At 37.9% G+C, this 7,432-nt stretch overlaps 1 protein-coding gene across 5 annotated transcripts in view; it reads right to left on the bottom strand.

Annotated features, from left to right (window-relative positions):
• Positions 1-7,432, bottom strand: part of LOC106084627 (probable WRKY transcription factor protein 1) — a 289,563-nt gene that overhangs the window by 160,448 nt on the left and 121,683 nt on the right. The gene's annotated exons all lie outside the window — the stretch shown is intronic.

The following is a 7,432-nucleotide window of genomic DNA, read 5'->3' as shown; positions in this document are numbered from 1 at the left end:
AGAAAAAGTTATACAAATAAAAACAAATAAAAAAAAATTCAAAAAAATCCTGAGTTTTTTAAGTGCTTAGAGGAGATACGAGGGTAGGTTGAAGAATTATAAGATCTAATTGAATGGTCTTCGGATAATATTCTAAAGAGTCGTATCGACAAGTAAAAATGTTCGGCTGGCATCTTGGGAACTCACCACCATGGATCCCCTCCAGGATGTTTGAGGTGAATTCACTCCTATTAACACAAACTGCCGATCATATCACCAGTCATTTTAGTTCATTGCGTGGCCGCTGGTGAAGTGGTGAGTTTATCTAAATAAGCGAAATGCAGGGTTGTTTAAACTGTAGAAGTGGTGGAATTTTTAAACTGGGGCAATGACCAATCTTTTTAAACCAATGAAATGACCAGTGTTTAAAGGCGATGAAATGACCGGTTCTAAATTATTGGTCCCTAGGTATGACATGTCCATATAAAAATCACCGGTCATATGGATAGTCAGGGGACTAGTCACCGGTCTTGAAATACCGGTGAAATCGCCAGTTTGGGACATGTCCTAAATCCTGCAGGGTTCCCTTAAAAAATTAGACAATTGAACTTCGTTGAAGGGCATACTTGTATTATAAAAAATTTCTGCCATATCAGGCAAAAATTTAAGCTTTAAGGGGCCGTAGAAAGCTAATCCTCAAATCGGTTTATATGGGAGCTATATTAGCATAAAGATCGATATGGATCGAACTTGGCACGTTTATTGGAAGTCATACCAGAACAGCAGATGCACAATTTCAACAAAATATAATAACAATATGGGGTTACAGCGGCTCAATGATGTCAAATCGGGAATCCGCTTATATAGAAGCTATATCAGGTTATAAACCAATTTGGTCCATATTTACCATGGTTGGTGGAAGTCAGTACGAAACACTTCGTGCCAGGTTTCAGCCAAGTCGGACAAAAATTGCGGAGATTAGATCGAGAGTTCGTTTTATATGAGAGCTACGTCAGATTACAGATTACCGATTTGGACCATATTTGCCAAGGTTGGTGGAAGTCATAACGAAATACTCCAAAACAAAATTTCAGCCAAATCGAAAAACAAATGCCGCTTCGAGGGGCCGAATATTGCATATCGGGAGATCGGTTTATATGGTTTATAATATGCACCGATTTGGATCGTACTTAGCACGGTTGCTGAAAGACGGAAAAGAACGCCACGTGCAAAATTTCAACCAAGTCGATCGGTCTCAAAATACTCCATATCGTTTTCTATCCTCAAACTTGTTGAATGTTCTCCAAATTGTTGTAGGTGTAGAAACACCGTTTCGGTGTCCACACTTGTGCTCCAATTGATTGAAGTAAAATTTGGAGCCCAAATTTTACTTAAATAATTTTTCGATCCCAAAATTAATTTTAGTACCTCGAACTTTCAAACTTCTGGTCTCCAAACAACGAACACAGACTTATTCTATATGCTCAAACTGGTTTCCGATATCCGAAATTTTTTTAAGGCCTGACACTTGCTGTAGATGATCATAGTTTTTTTCAGTTCCCAAACATTTGCTTGGGCTTTAAACTTTTAGTAGTATCTAAAACTTATTTTCGGGCCTCAAATTAGTTGTCAGCAGAGCAGTTGGCAGCGATTTCAGTAATTTGTCTTGAAACACATATGCTGTTCTTGAATTCATTCATAATCCCCAAACTCATTGGACATTGAAGTCCTAAAACTCATGGATCATCAAATTTGTTGGGCTACTACAACACATTTCGTTCCCCATATCTGTCATCGTGCCCAAGCCTGACAGTCCCAAACTTGACGGTCCCAAACCTGATGATTTAAGCTGACGGTCCCAAATCTGACGGTCCTAAACCTAATAGTCCTTAACCTAACGGTCCTAAGCCTGACGGTCCCAAACCTGACGGTCCCAAACTTGACGGTCCCAAACCTGACGGTCCCAAAACTGACAATACTAAACCTGACGATCCTAAACCCAACGGTCCTAAACCCAACGGTCCTAAACCCAGTGGTCCTAAACCTAATAGTCCTTAACCTAACCGTTCTAAGCCTGACGGTTCTATACCTGACGGTCCTAAACCTGACTGTCCTAAACCTGACGATACTAAACCTGACGATCCTAAACCCAACGGTCCTAAACCCAACGGTCCTAAACCCAACGGCCCTAAATCCAACGGTCCTAAACCTAACATTCCAAAACCTGATGGTCTCAAAACTGACGTTCTCAGGTTACAAACCTTATGGTCCTAAACCTAACGGTACCAAACCTAACGGTCCCAAAACTAACGGTTCCGAACCTAACGGTCCCAAACCTAACGGTCCTAAACCTAACGGTCCCAAACCTAACGGTCCCAAACCTAACGGTCCCAAACCTAACGGTCCCAAACCTAACGGTCCCAAACCTAACGGTCCCAAACCTAACGGTCCCAAACCTAACGGTCCCAAACCTAACGGTCCCAAACCTAACAGTCCCAAACCTAACGGTCCCAAACCTAACGGTCCCAAACCTAACGGTCCCAAACCTAACGGTCCCAAACCTAATGGTCCCAAACCTAACGGTCCCAAACCTAACGGTCCCAAACCTGACTGTCCTAAAGCTGACGATACCAAACCTAACGGTCCCAAACCTAAAGGTCCCAAACTTGACGGTCCTAAACTTGACGATTCCAAACCCAACGATCCCAAACCTAACAATCCCAAACCTGACGATCCCAAGCCTAACGGTCCCTAACCTAACGGTCAAAACCAGATAGTCACGAAACCTGACAGTACCACACCTTTTGCCAGTCCCCAAAAACTGTTACCGGTCCTCAAACTAATTGTCGGTCCCCAAACTAGTTGTCGTTTCTCAAATAGTCATCGGTCCCCAAACTAGTTATCGGTCCTCAAACAAGATGTCGGTATTGCCGTTATATAAACGATCTTTAGGTCCCCAAAATCCACCGTAGCGCATAGGTTAGCATGTCCGCCTATGTCGCTAAACGCCCCTTGTGAGCCCCTTGAGCTTAAACTTGAATCGGACTGCACTCATTGATATGTGAGATGTTTGCCCCTAGTTCCTTAATGGAATGTTCATGGGCAAAATTTGCAATTTGGTCCCCAAACACCTCGTTGCTCCTGATTAATGTTTCGACTCTTGAGCTTGTTTTTTTTGGCATCAAACTCGTTTTTCATGTTCAATTCCTTCAAAATAAGTTGTTGCATATTTTTTTCGGATTTAATTTCGGAGTAAAATCATGCCTACTTTCGCCCCGATCGCTTGATTTTGTATGTCAGCGATTACATCAAAATTATATCACAGCCATATTAAAGAATTTTCCTCTAGCTACCTTTCGATGTTGACCCCTAACTACAGGTATGTTGGCTCAACTTGATAAGCTGATATGCTTACCAGTATAACAGAAACTAAAATAAAAAAAATTAAATAATTCTAATCTCATGATTAAAGTTCAATTTTAGGTTAATCTTTTTTAAATATTTCACATTTAAAACAAAATTATGATAAAAATTTAATTGATTTTTTTCTATTATTAAAATATGAAGGGATTTATAAGCATTTTAATGCATTAGATGTAAGGCCAATCAGCGACTCCCTAGACTTTTGTACAAAACACCAGAATCGGTTTCTGTAAGCTTTGACTACCCTAATTTGTCTTCATGTAGATTATGTATGCTATCCTTTTTTTAAAAAGGTTAGAATCTTTAATACAATCCGCTATCTACCACCTTACCCACTAGCAATGCTTACAGCTGTCGGCTCATTAACTCACCACACACCCACCATTAAGAGAGCTGAACATGTAGTCAGGTGCGCTGCTAGCTTTGTTAATTATCTTCAACTGCGACGACAGCGAACTCTAGCTACCGTTGTATTATGATAAGAGTAACTGGCCACTGTACACTCTCATTATGAAAGCGAGGGCTTTTAACAAAACTTTCTCTTACGCTATGAAGTGACCAGCTTTATGAAAAAACAAAATAACAACAATGCACAAAATGTTGAAAAAAAGCATACAAAAACAAACTCTCTCTTTCTCGCTCTCTCTCCCTCGTATAATATAACAATAGTGAGAACTATTTAATTGAATAATGACAACAATGGGGAAAAAAGCTTTTTCATTGTTGATCTGTTAATACAGAGTTGCCATATTGGGTGTAAAATGTACACTGTAAAAAATTATTAGAAAATTTAGAGATTTAAAGGGAATAAAATTTGAAAAATGTTTGATTAAAATTTGATTTTCTAAAGCTCACACACATATTTATGTAAATCTGGTTTAGTTTTTGTGTTCAGATTCATTGCAGAATGTATCCAAAAAGCAAATGTGGCATGTAAATGTAGAAAGAGTTTAAAGTTTTCATAGCCATAATAGGGTGGTTCGAAAGCAATTCATGGCGATAAGGAATGAATAATTCGGTCTCAGCTTCCGGATAGTTAGAAGCGGGTTATTGATTCATGTTTTGGTATGAGAGAAGTCTCTCCTCAGTTATACTTAGTGGTATACTCATGGAAATTGTTCTTGATATCTACCGAATTTCTCAAAATTCTACATTTATAATGCAAGAATGTAATTTATTCAGTATGTAACCTGCATTACAAAGTTGTTTGACAGAAAGAGCAAATTTTTTAATTTTGAAATATTTTTTAAAGATTTTTATGAGCATTGTAGACCTGAAAAGTTTTGTGTTGTTTCGTAATGGTTTCGGCTTAAGGTCAAATATTGGTAGTTTTAATAACTTTTTATTGCGATATAGCTGTGGACGACGTCAAACCACGTTGTCTGCTTATTGCCTGCCGCCAATTTTTTTTTTTTATAAAAAAGAAAAAGCTAATTCTTTTCCTTTTATATCAAAAAGACCATTTCATGTCCAACTCTAGTTTTTTCCACTTGTTTTCATCTCAACTTTAGTTTATTCTACTTCAAACCTGACTTGAGGTTTAGCTACAGTCATTAACTAATTTTAGCCACTCAATTAAGTTTTATCGCTAGTGCTGTTGGTGCTTAACTAAATCCAAGTGTTTCAAGTCATAGCCAGAGGAAAAAAAAAATACACACACAAAAATAAACACATGAAGTCATCGTCCACCCAAAAAAAAAAAAACAAAAACGAAAAAAAAACTGTGTTATAGTCCCAAAAGATAATTAATCAGATTTAAGTCCAAACATCTTAGCCGTTCGCTCGGTGTTAACAAGTTTGCGAATGTTGTCTTAGACGGACACTGGACGTCATTTGGTTGTTGTTGTCGTTGTTGTGTCAAAAGGAGATTGTTCTGACATAACTTCTATTAGTTTTCCTTGTTGTTATTGTTATTGCCCGTGTTATTTTTGGGGGGTTATCACGACTTTATGCACAACTCTGTCAAAAATGATTAAACACTTAATTCTGTTCATAAGCACGAACTATACTTGGGCCAATGTTTATCCAAAAAAAAAGAGAGAAACAAAAACTTAACCAAAAAACATGATTGATATTCGAACAAAAGGACTAAAAATATTTATGCCACCATTCATTCATTCAATCTGGTTCTGTAGACATGGTGATATCATTTGACTGACAATAGTCGCTCATTATGTCTTAATGTGTAAAAAAGTTAAAATTTGCTGATTTTTTTTTTTTTTTTGGCAAACCAAAGATAAAATCGTTAATGGGTAGAAAACTAAACTCAAAACAAGTAAAAACGTGCTAAGTTCGGCCGGGCCGAATCTTACAGACTCTCTACCATGCATCTCGACATGCATGCGCCCTCTAGAGGCCTAAGAACTTAAGATCCCCGATCGGATTATATGGCAGCTATATCAGGTTATGCACCGATTTAAACCTTACTTGGCACAGTTGTGGGAAGTCATAACGAAACACTTTATGCAAAATTTCAGCCAAATCGGATGAGAATTGCGCCCTCTAGAGGCTCAAGAATTCAGATCAGATCAGCTTATATGGCAGCTATATCAGGTTATACACCGATTTAAACCATATTTGGCATACTTGTTGAAAATCATAACAAAACACTTCATGGAAAATTTCAGCCAAATCGGATAAGAACTGCGCCCTCTAGAGGCCTAAGAACTCAAGATCCCAGACATGATTATATGGAAGCTATATCAGCTCATGTACCGATTTAAACCCTACTTGGCACAGTTGTTGGTAGTCATAACAAAATTCTCAATGCAAAATTTCAGCCAAATCGGTTGAGAATTGCGCCCTCTAGAGGCTCAAGAAGTCAAAACCCCAGATCAGCTTATATGGCAGCTATATAAAGTTATACACCGATTTAAACCCTACTTAGCACAGTTGTAGGAAGTCATAACAAAACACTTCATGCAAAATTTCAGCCAAATCGGATAGGAATTGCGCCCTCTATAGGCCTAAGAACTCAAGATCCCCAGATCGGTTTAAATGACAGCTATATTAAGTTATAGGCCGATTTAAACCATACTTAACACAGTTGTTTGAAATCATACCCAGCCGCAGCTATATCCAAATCTGGACTTCTCCGGACCATATAGAAGATGAATGTCCAAGGGCCTAACACAACTCACTGTTCCAAATTTCAGCAAAATCGGATAATAAATGTGGCTTTAATGGGCCAAAGATCTTAAAACAAAAATGAAATGCAAGTCCGCATAAATGATTTTGTTTAACTTAAACATTTAAAAAAGAGACAATGGGACAAGATGGGACAAACCCCATACGCTAGACCCCAATTTTTTTTTTTCAATTTCAATTTCCTTAAAAATACCCCAAATGTTACCATTAGAGAAAATGACAAATTAAAAATTTCTTAGATATCGTCAGTGCTTTTTCCCAAAGACTTCCAACTACCTTAGGGGTATTCTCCATCATCAGTAGAAATTAAAAATCAAAAAAAGGACAAAAATTAAAATCAAAAAAAAACCCTCCCCTAATCTTACAAAAATTGCCTAAAAATTTGTTCAGCACCAAAAAAGCAAAGTCAACTCAATTTTCTTTCGCACATTTTCAAGGGGCAGCAAAATTCAAGAAGTGGTAAGAAGAAAATAATTTTCCTATCTTAATTCTATTACATTACCCCCCCCTCATGGTTGGTTTTAATTAAGTAACAAACGAAAATTGTGATTAAATTTTATTAAGGCTCCTTTGCTGACGAAACAGAGGCTTTATTTAAATGATTTTGTTAAATGCTTGCCCACATAAACCCCCCCCCCCAACCCACTCCAACCCCCTCCATAGCCCCCACAGACCATAGAGGCAACATTAACAGCCACATCAAAAGGAAACCCCCAGACTGAACTGACTGACCCTTGGTTGCTTTTATGGGTTTCTGGGAAAAAGTTAATGAAATTTTGTGTTTTCGTGTTTTTTTTTCTTTGCTCTGATGACGATGATGATGATGATGATGATGATGATGAGAAGGTAATAGCTATCATGATGCTCATAATGATGCTGATGA

This window comes from Stomoxys calcitrans, chromosome 5 (genome assembly GCF_963082655.1).
Source record: "Stomoxys calcitrans chromosome 5, idStoCalc2.1, whole genome shotgun sequence".
Classification (NCBI taxonomy): domain Eukaryota; kingdom Metazoa; phylum Arthropoda; class Insecta; order Diptera; family Muscidae; genus Stomoxys; species Stomoxys calcitrans.
This window is presented reverse-complemented; position numbering and strand designations above follow the sequence as displayed.